This window comes from Schistocerca americana, chromosome 1, assembly GCF_021461395.2.
Source record: "Schistocerca americana isolate TAMUIC-IGC-003095 chromosome 1, iqSchAmer2.1, whole genome shotgun sequence".
Taxonomy (NCBI): domain Eukaryota; kingdom Metazoa; phylum Arthropoda; class Insecta; order Orthoptera; family Acrididae; genus Schistocerca; species Schistocerca americana.
The window spans coordinates 1184519580-1184527922 of NC_060119.1; the positions used below are offsets into that span (position 1 = coordinate 1184519580).

Genomic DNA, 8343 nt, shown 5'->3' on the forward strand with positions numbered 1-8343 from the left:
TTTACTGTTTCTGTTCACACACACACCGATATAACGAATATCAAATTGGGGGCGCTCTATCGAAAAGGCACGTAAAATTCCACTTTAAAAACCATTTTGTTTGTAACGGGAGACAAACCGACGCGTTTCGTCCACACTGGGTTGTTCGGGCTCAATCCGGCTACTCTCCCTCCGAGCAGGCCTTGAAAGGCCCACTGGTGCCGACCGGCCGCCGCGTCATCCTCAGCCCACAGGCATCACTGGATGAGGATCTGGAGGTGCATGTGGTCAGCACACCGCTCTCCTGGCCGTATGTCAGTTTTGCGAGACCGGAGCCTCACTTTTCAATCAGGTAGCTGCTCACTTCGCCTCAGAAGGGCTGAGTGCACCCCGGTCGCCAACAGCACTCGGCAGACAGGATGGTCACCCATCCAAGTGCTAGCCCAGCCCGACAGCGCTTAACTTCGGTGATCTGACGGGAACCGGTGTTACCATTGCGGCAAGGCCGTTGGCAACCCCAGCCACACGTACCAAAAAAGAAATTGCAAACGTCTGCCGAAACACTAGAAAAAACGCGCCTGGCGGCTCTTAGCATCAAATGATAACTATTTACAACGTACCACAGTTGTGTAAAGGACGAGGAGACAAATAATTTAATATAGTACGATTTTGGTCTACCGAATTGGGAAACTGCCTCAAATTGGCCTACAAAAACCAACTAAGCTACAAAGCATGTGCATCAAGCGACGTTTTCCAATATTCTCCCGCTCTCTTCGCGCAAACTATTATTCCTAGAGCAAAAAAGTATAGGACGTTTTTAGAAGAAAATTTAATGTAGTGTAATTTTGTAACAGGATGCGTTTTCGTTAGAGCGCGCGGTTTTCGATTTATTCAAGAAAAATGTGGAAAAGTAATCTTCAAATGCACCCCTAAGCCGACACTCAATCCCCCCTCCACCACCAGTCAGGATTTTCAGAATGTTGTTTATGACACTCCCTCCAACTACAGCACAAAACTTTGTGACTGTACGAATGATTTGTCATGTTCAGCCCTTTGCGGGCTTTATTGACTGGGTTATTTACGCCACTGATGTTTGTGTAAATTTCACCTCCCAGTTTGTTGAATTTTAACAGCATGAAAGTAACAGTTAAATCGTTTTGTTTGTCAGCTGCAGTGCTTCCGATTGTGATACGTAGCACCGTTTTATTTTCCCGCTTAAGCGACGTCATGTAAGCAAGAAGTATTAACTGTCAGATAGCAGGGTGTGTCCTGATTAACTGTATTAAAAATGCTGAAAAATGTTTATTTTTCCTTTCCCTGTTTGATGAACAAGCAAGTTCATGACCAACTAACGCGGCGTGCAGCAGTGCGGGTCGATGAAGGAGTGAAGCCTGAGTCGTCGCCAGCAAAATTTCCTGGATTGCATTGTCAAGAGAGACTCCGTATTTTGTCGACAAAACTTGAATCAAAAATACAGAATATTATATCTGTTTCTTTAATGTCTTATTAGCTCTAACATCTGTCACGGTATGCACAGTAAAAGGAGGACAGTATTTTGGCGTTGTGTACGTGTCTTGAACAGTAGAGTACGTCAGCGACTTAGTTCTTCATTAAGGAAAATATTATTTAGTTTACGTAAATTTTATTACAGTGGACAAGCGTGCAAGCAGTTTATTTAAAAGAAAATGTACTGGTCTGAATTGCAAGACGAGTTTTAATGCTGATTGATTTGGAGAAGTTATTCACAAAAAAGGTTACGTGAAATATGAAGAATAGCTGTGAAAAGTAGCGTCTCTGGACCGTGAATCAAAGTTTACTCAGTGTTGTAAATATCTCTTTATTTAAAAGAAAATGTACTGGTCTGAATTGCAAGACGAGTTTTAATGCTGATTGATTTGGAGAAGTCATTCACAAAACAGTTACGTGAAATATGAAGAATAGCTGTGAAGAGTAGCGTCTCTGGACCGTGAATCAAAGTTTACTCAGCGTTGTAAATATCTCTAAAGGTGGTTAGGAAAATAGAAATAATAAAGGCTAATTAGAATTATTTTATAGAGCCTGATCATAATAGATTTATCAAATCACATCTACAAGAAATATTTTTACGGAAAAAATTAAGAGACTAATGGCAGCTGTAAATTATCGATCTTAGATTCGACAGGTTATTGTCTTTCACAAGCGAGCTGTTTCGAACTTAAGCATTAATGGGAAGTGGTTTTACGATCTCTTCTCTCTCTATAAACGGAATTACATCGTACTTAGAAGATTTAAATAACGAATTTACAACCTCTGAAGGCAATAAAATTAGCAAAAAGAATATTAGTATGCGGTGAGAGGACAACATTACGCTCGATTAACCAGTTACTCCAAGAAAATATTTTGTCGCTATTTTGTAGAGACTATAATTTCACGGTAGTAAGAATCCAAACCGGTTCATGTGCGAACGAGCGAAGCTGTGATACTTTTTAGGCAATGGAGTGTTACCAAAAACAGAAAACTAGTATTAAATATTTTCAAAAGATATTTTTCTCATCGTAATTTAAGCAATGCAGTCAGTTCGCCGCACAGTCCAGCTTAATACGAATAGAAGACTTGCACCACGCGGTCGTTCCACCCAAGGCTGGGTCTCTCAACCAATAATGCCAAGCGAAAAAAAAATCATTTCATTTTCACTACGAAATTAGTACGCTTGTAAGCGTCAAGTTCGGGTCGAATTGTAAACGTATTCATATTTTGCATAACGTTGATTAAGGTCTGTTTTATTTCATTACTCACGATAAAGTTTAAATTAATAACGTCAAAGAAATAGCCGTGGCATATTCGTGATAAAGTTTAAGTTAATAACGTTAAAGAAATAGCCGTGGCATAATAGCTCAGTCAATGACGACAAAAATGGTCGAATGTGGGAAATAATTCGCATGTCCACCAACTTTTGTACAGTGGTAGGAGGTACTGTCGTGAATAAGTTACTAAAAATGCTAACCAGGAGGGGGGGGGGGGGGGGGGAGCGGTTCGCGTGGGGGCTGGATCCACTGTAGGATAGTTGGCTTTTGTAGGCCAATTTGGGGTATGTTCCCGACTTGACAGATCACGAGTGTCCTATATCAAATTGTTTGTTTCGACTTCCTGTAAACTGTTTCAGTACGTTGTGAACAGTTATTGTTTACACCATATACAAAAATTCATAGAATATCAGATGTCTGCAAAATAGAGAAAGTCCCAAAACAATGGAAATGGACATTGATACACCAATTTCATAAGAAATAAGGCAATACAGACCCTTACAATTATAGGGTAACCTCACTCCTTCCAGTAAATTATAAAATTCTCTCTAAAGCGTTGCAGCAAGCGGACCCACAGATTACCGAGAATCAGGCGGGATTCATATGACACCCCAACACTGCAGTCACATTTGTGGATTTCACAATTTTGTTGACAGACAAACCGTGTTTAATAGTCTAGAACAAGCAGGAACTAATAGAAAGACCAGGACCATTATCCAGGAAAAAATGTAGGGAATCACCTCAAAAGTGAATTTCATGGGGAAAAAATCTCAAATTTATTCGAAATTTACAACAAAGAGTTGACTCATCGGTCATTCTTGTTCAACGTCTTATTGGAAACAAGTAACCAGAGAATGTGGGAAACAAGTACAAAATGGAAAGGAGAAAGGAAAAAGAAAGACTGTGAAATACTTGGCCTTTGCAGATGAATTGGCTACATTAACGAACAACAAAGATGAAGGCAAACTAGTACTACACAAACTGTATGAAAGCTGAAAAACTAGACTCCAAATTTCGTATGAAAAATCTCAACATACCGACACCAAATCAAGAGGAAAAATCCCACTGAAAACACAACCAGGGAAACTCTCGCAGGTCACTCAAGTCAAGAGTATATGAGAAACTATCCAAACCACAGGACTGGATACAACCTCCAACACAGAAAGCATATTCGAACTACAAAAGGCGTAGAAACTGACATGGAATCACTACAACAAAAGAGCAATATCTTTTAATGCAAAATTACGTCACAAGACTTTTGTTTCACCAGAAGTGTTATACGCAACAGAAACCACATGACAAAAAAGCATGACGTCGAGGAAAAAGAACGGAAAATTCTTAGAAAAATCCATGGGGCTGTTCTCCGAGACGGAACTTGGGTCAGTACTACAAAGGAACTCTACGAAAACACAGACAGAATCGATGAAATTAGAAAAAACGGCTACAGTTCTACGGACACCCATGGAGGATGGATGAAAACAGACTAGCTAACTAAAATTTTTAACATTATTAATGCAAGTAAATCAAAGAAGAGTTGAGTGAAACCAACAAAAGAATCTGGAAAGACAGGAGATCTCGCAAGACGAAGTTAAGGACAGAAAACAAATCAGAACTAAGATCAGATAATAAGAAAACTGAAAAAATCCCAGGAAAAGAAGCAACAGGGGAAAATATGGAAGGGAGGAAGGAAAAACACAGTGAATTAATGAAAAAGTTTTGGGAAGAAAAGAAAAGAGGAACAGGATGTGAAACTGTATACAGGGTGTTTCAGACGTGATGGTCGATATTCAAGGATATGACAGGAATGATCATTCCAAACAAAAAAAGTTAAGTAAACACGGGCTCTAAACCGCTCATCTTAAGAGCTATGAGCAATTCTTGATTTTCGATATTGCGAAACAAATTCTTTCTATTGCAAGCTCTTTGCTTCCCATATCTTGGGAACTATAGTATGGACCAAAACAAGAAAAAAATGTCCAGTAAACACATGCTGTAAAATGCTGTGAGCACTTGTTCATCTTCGCTACTTTGAAACACAACTCTTCTAATGACAAGTGCTCATAACTTTTAAGGTATGCATTTCAGAGCACTTGTTTACTGGACATGTTTTTCTTGTTTCGGTCCATATTACCACTTCCCAAAATGTGGAAAGCAAAGAGCTTGCAGCAGAAGAGATATGTTTCACAGTATCGGAGGTGAAGAATAGCACATAGTTCTTAAGGTATGTGTTTCAGAGCCCATGTTTACTCGACTTTTTTCTTTCAATTGATCATTCCTGTCATATCCCAGAAAATTGACGATCACTTCTGAAATAACCTGTATAAGAATATTCAAACTGCAAAAGATCTGCAACATGACATGGAGTCACTACAACAAAAAGAGCAGTGTCTCGTAATGCATAATTACGACAATACGACATGGTTGTTTTACCGGAAAGCACTATACGCGGCAGAATTAAAATAAATGCTACTCTAAAAGAAACGCTGGTACTAAATGTTCAGCGAGTGAACAGGCCAATAACAGCAACAGTCAAGTTTCCCAATACAAAAGATATCTTACAGACTGGATACTAGTCCATTGTTAATGAAGAGCATTACGAATTGCTGTGCGTTAAATGGGGTACATACCCTGCGTCGTGTTCTTCATTTTTCCCTCAACCATGACAGGCGGGCCGCGGTCCTATCGCTCTCGGAAGCACAGAGGAGACTGTTCGTCCTTTGGCCAGCGCGACCTATGGTCTGTCGCCCGGATGTGTTGTTTGCACTAAGAGACGCCTTCCTCAATGCGTCACAGTGCGGTGTAACGACGTATTAAGTTTTTCGTTTGATATATGACCATGTGCAGACTTCGTCACCTACGTCAGTTACAACCCACTTCAAAAATGATTCATATTCTTTTTAAATTGTCATAGAATGGTTCTTGAACGAAACTGTAAAACATCCGTTGAGTCGTGTGCAAAGAATTACATCACTTGGGCCAATTGGTTTTTGTAACTTTTCCCAATTTAAATTTCGTTTGTTTCTCCTCAGAAAATTATATCGACACACGTTATCTTGATCTAATCGATATCAGAATCACACATTAAATAAACTTTTTAGATTCAAAGTGTTGGCCAACGCTGTCTGAATCAATAATCTTGTCAAATATATTATTAATCCGTTCACATAACTCTTCATAAATAAATCTTCACGACACGTGTTTCAACTTTAGTAGCATACACTATTTTTATTAGCTTCCTACACATACAGATGTGAACTTGAGCGTTGACAGACAGTGACTAACATTTCAATAAGACTAAGCTCATTATGACGTCATTGTTGTACAAAAAGAGTATAAAAATTCATTTTTAATTTTTTTAGAAACACGACGCAACAACTCGGTTCCAGGATCTTCTGTTGCTCCTTGGCTGTCGACCCGCGACGTACAGCGGCCAGCAATTTCCTCTCTGGTCGCGGCAACGAAGATGCTGTCCCCGTTCGTTGCGCCGATCTCTCCGTACATGAAACACATAAAAAAAAATACAAAACTTTTAGATAATTCACATCTTATTACACATAATAAGAAAACACATAAACAAAACTAAATTAAACTTATAGTCACCTGCAAACTGGGCTGACTTTGGTGGATGGGTGACGCTTAATTTCGTCCCACTACATACCCCACCCACAAGCTCAGTTTGTCAGGTTTTAACCGAAATTAAAACTGTTCAATATACAATATTTAACTGTTAATACATTTTCCTCACATCTTACGTAACCTAGAGTCCTTGCTATTAGAGAGATTTAATCCTTTTAATACGATATCGTTGTGACTATTTGTCATTTACTCTTAATTGTGCTCTTATGGTAATTCGTAACCGAATCTAGGGAGATTGCTCCTCTTCAGTTAATAGTTGCTAATAAATACTAATTTAGTACGTTCTTTAACGTTGTACATTAGGACAGAGCGTTCAAATTGTGATAGATTAATTTCAGTTTCATTTATTTACTAGAGTTATTCTTTTCAAGAATGTATATTACTAATAAGTTTCTCACAATAACTAATAGTACTATTTACTTTACGTCATTCTCTTCCCTAATGCCTTATTTATGCCTGAGATCAAGAAGAAATCCAGCAAAACTCTCTTTAGAATCTCGGCACGGCTTTCTTTACCTTCGGACACCTTGTTGGGTAATGGCCATTTATTTAGGAGAAACAAGCGAGAGAGCCCCGTTTGGTGTGTTCTATATTAACACTATTGCAAACCTCTATTAAAGGCACTCTGCTATGTTCTCGTGAGCCATATAGCTCTGGACGCCCATGGTCCCTAAAACTATTAACCATCCCCTTTGGTTCCTACTATCCGAGTAAATTTAAAATATGCAAAATTCCTTTTGACCTAAGAGCAAAGTTTCCTCCATATAAATCCCCCTTTTTGGTTATCTTTCTCTTTTTGAAGTACCAGTAGATTATTGCAGAACACTTGTTTAAGCTTTCTGTTCTATTCTTTAAAATAATACGTAACTATCACGAAAAACTTCACATGAATAAACTATGAACGCTCTTCCGTATGTAACATATACTAAATATTAACTTATTTAGGAATGAAGAGTTTCATTTGATCAACACTATATAATCCTTTAATTACACCTGATGAAGGTTCCATAAGAAGTAATGCTTTGGGATGTACAATCTTATGTACAACATATGGACCTTCAAAGATAAAGAAGAATTTTCTACATTCCTTATCGATCTTAGAGCTTTTAGGATGAGATCGTACTAACACAAGATCTCCTACCTGAAATGAGGGTTCTACAGCCTGTTGATTATAACTTTTAATTCTCCGTTCGGCATTTTTTACAATCTGTTCGCAAACTTTTTCGTCTGGAATGCATTGTTGGATCTCATTTACTGGTGGCCAAGGTAAAGCAGCTAGTAAAGGCTCACCTATAATTCGTTTGCCTAAAATCTCTATAGGTGATAATCCCGTCGTTAGGTGAGGCAATTCATTTAATATCTTTTCGAATTCAGGCATTAGTTTGGCCCACCGAGTATGTTTATGCGCACAATAAGTTCTACATAATCGTCCTAATTCTTTCATGACTCTTTCTACTAAATTACTTTGAGGGTGATATTTCGAAATTAAGATATGTTTGATTCCATATTGTCTTATCATATCTTGAAATCTTTGACTAATAAAGGCACTACCGTTGTCAGACATAAGTCGTTTAGGAATTCCCCAGTTAACAAAGTAATTTCGGGTGAGGCAGCGTATAACGCTTGCTGTATTCGCTCGTTTCAAAGTATATAGCTTCACATGTTTGGACCAACATTCCATTACAACAAACACATATGTTAATCCTCCTGAACTCCGAGGCAGAGGGCCGAAAAAATCTAATGATAGTAGATCCCACAAACCTCGAGGAATTACAGCATATAATTTATAACGCTTGGATTTGTTATTAACTTTAACCTTTTGACAGGTTTCACAAGCCCTAATAATACTTCTCACAATACGGGACATATTTTTGAAATAATAATACTTCATTAGATGTTTAATACATTTATGAATTCCAAAATGCCCGTAACCTTCATGAATGTA

General features: G+C 38.3%; 1 pseudogene; it reads right to left on the reverse strand.

Annotated features, from left to right (window-relative positions):
- Nucleotides 1-374: 374 nt before the first annotated feature.
- On the reverse strand, nt 375-492 carry LOC124557989 (annotated as a pseudogene).
- Between the last annotated feature and the right edge of the window lie 7851 nt (nt 493-8343).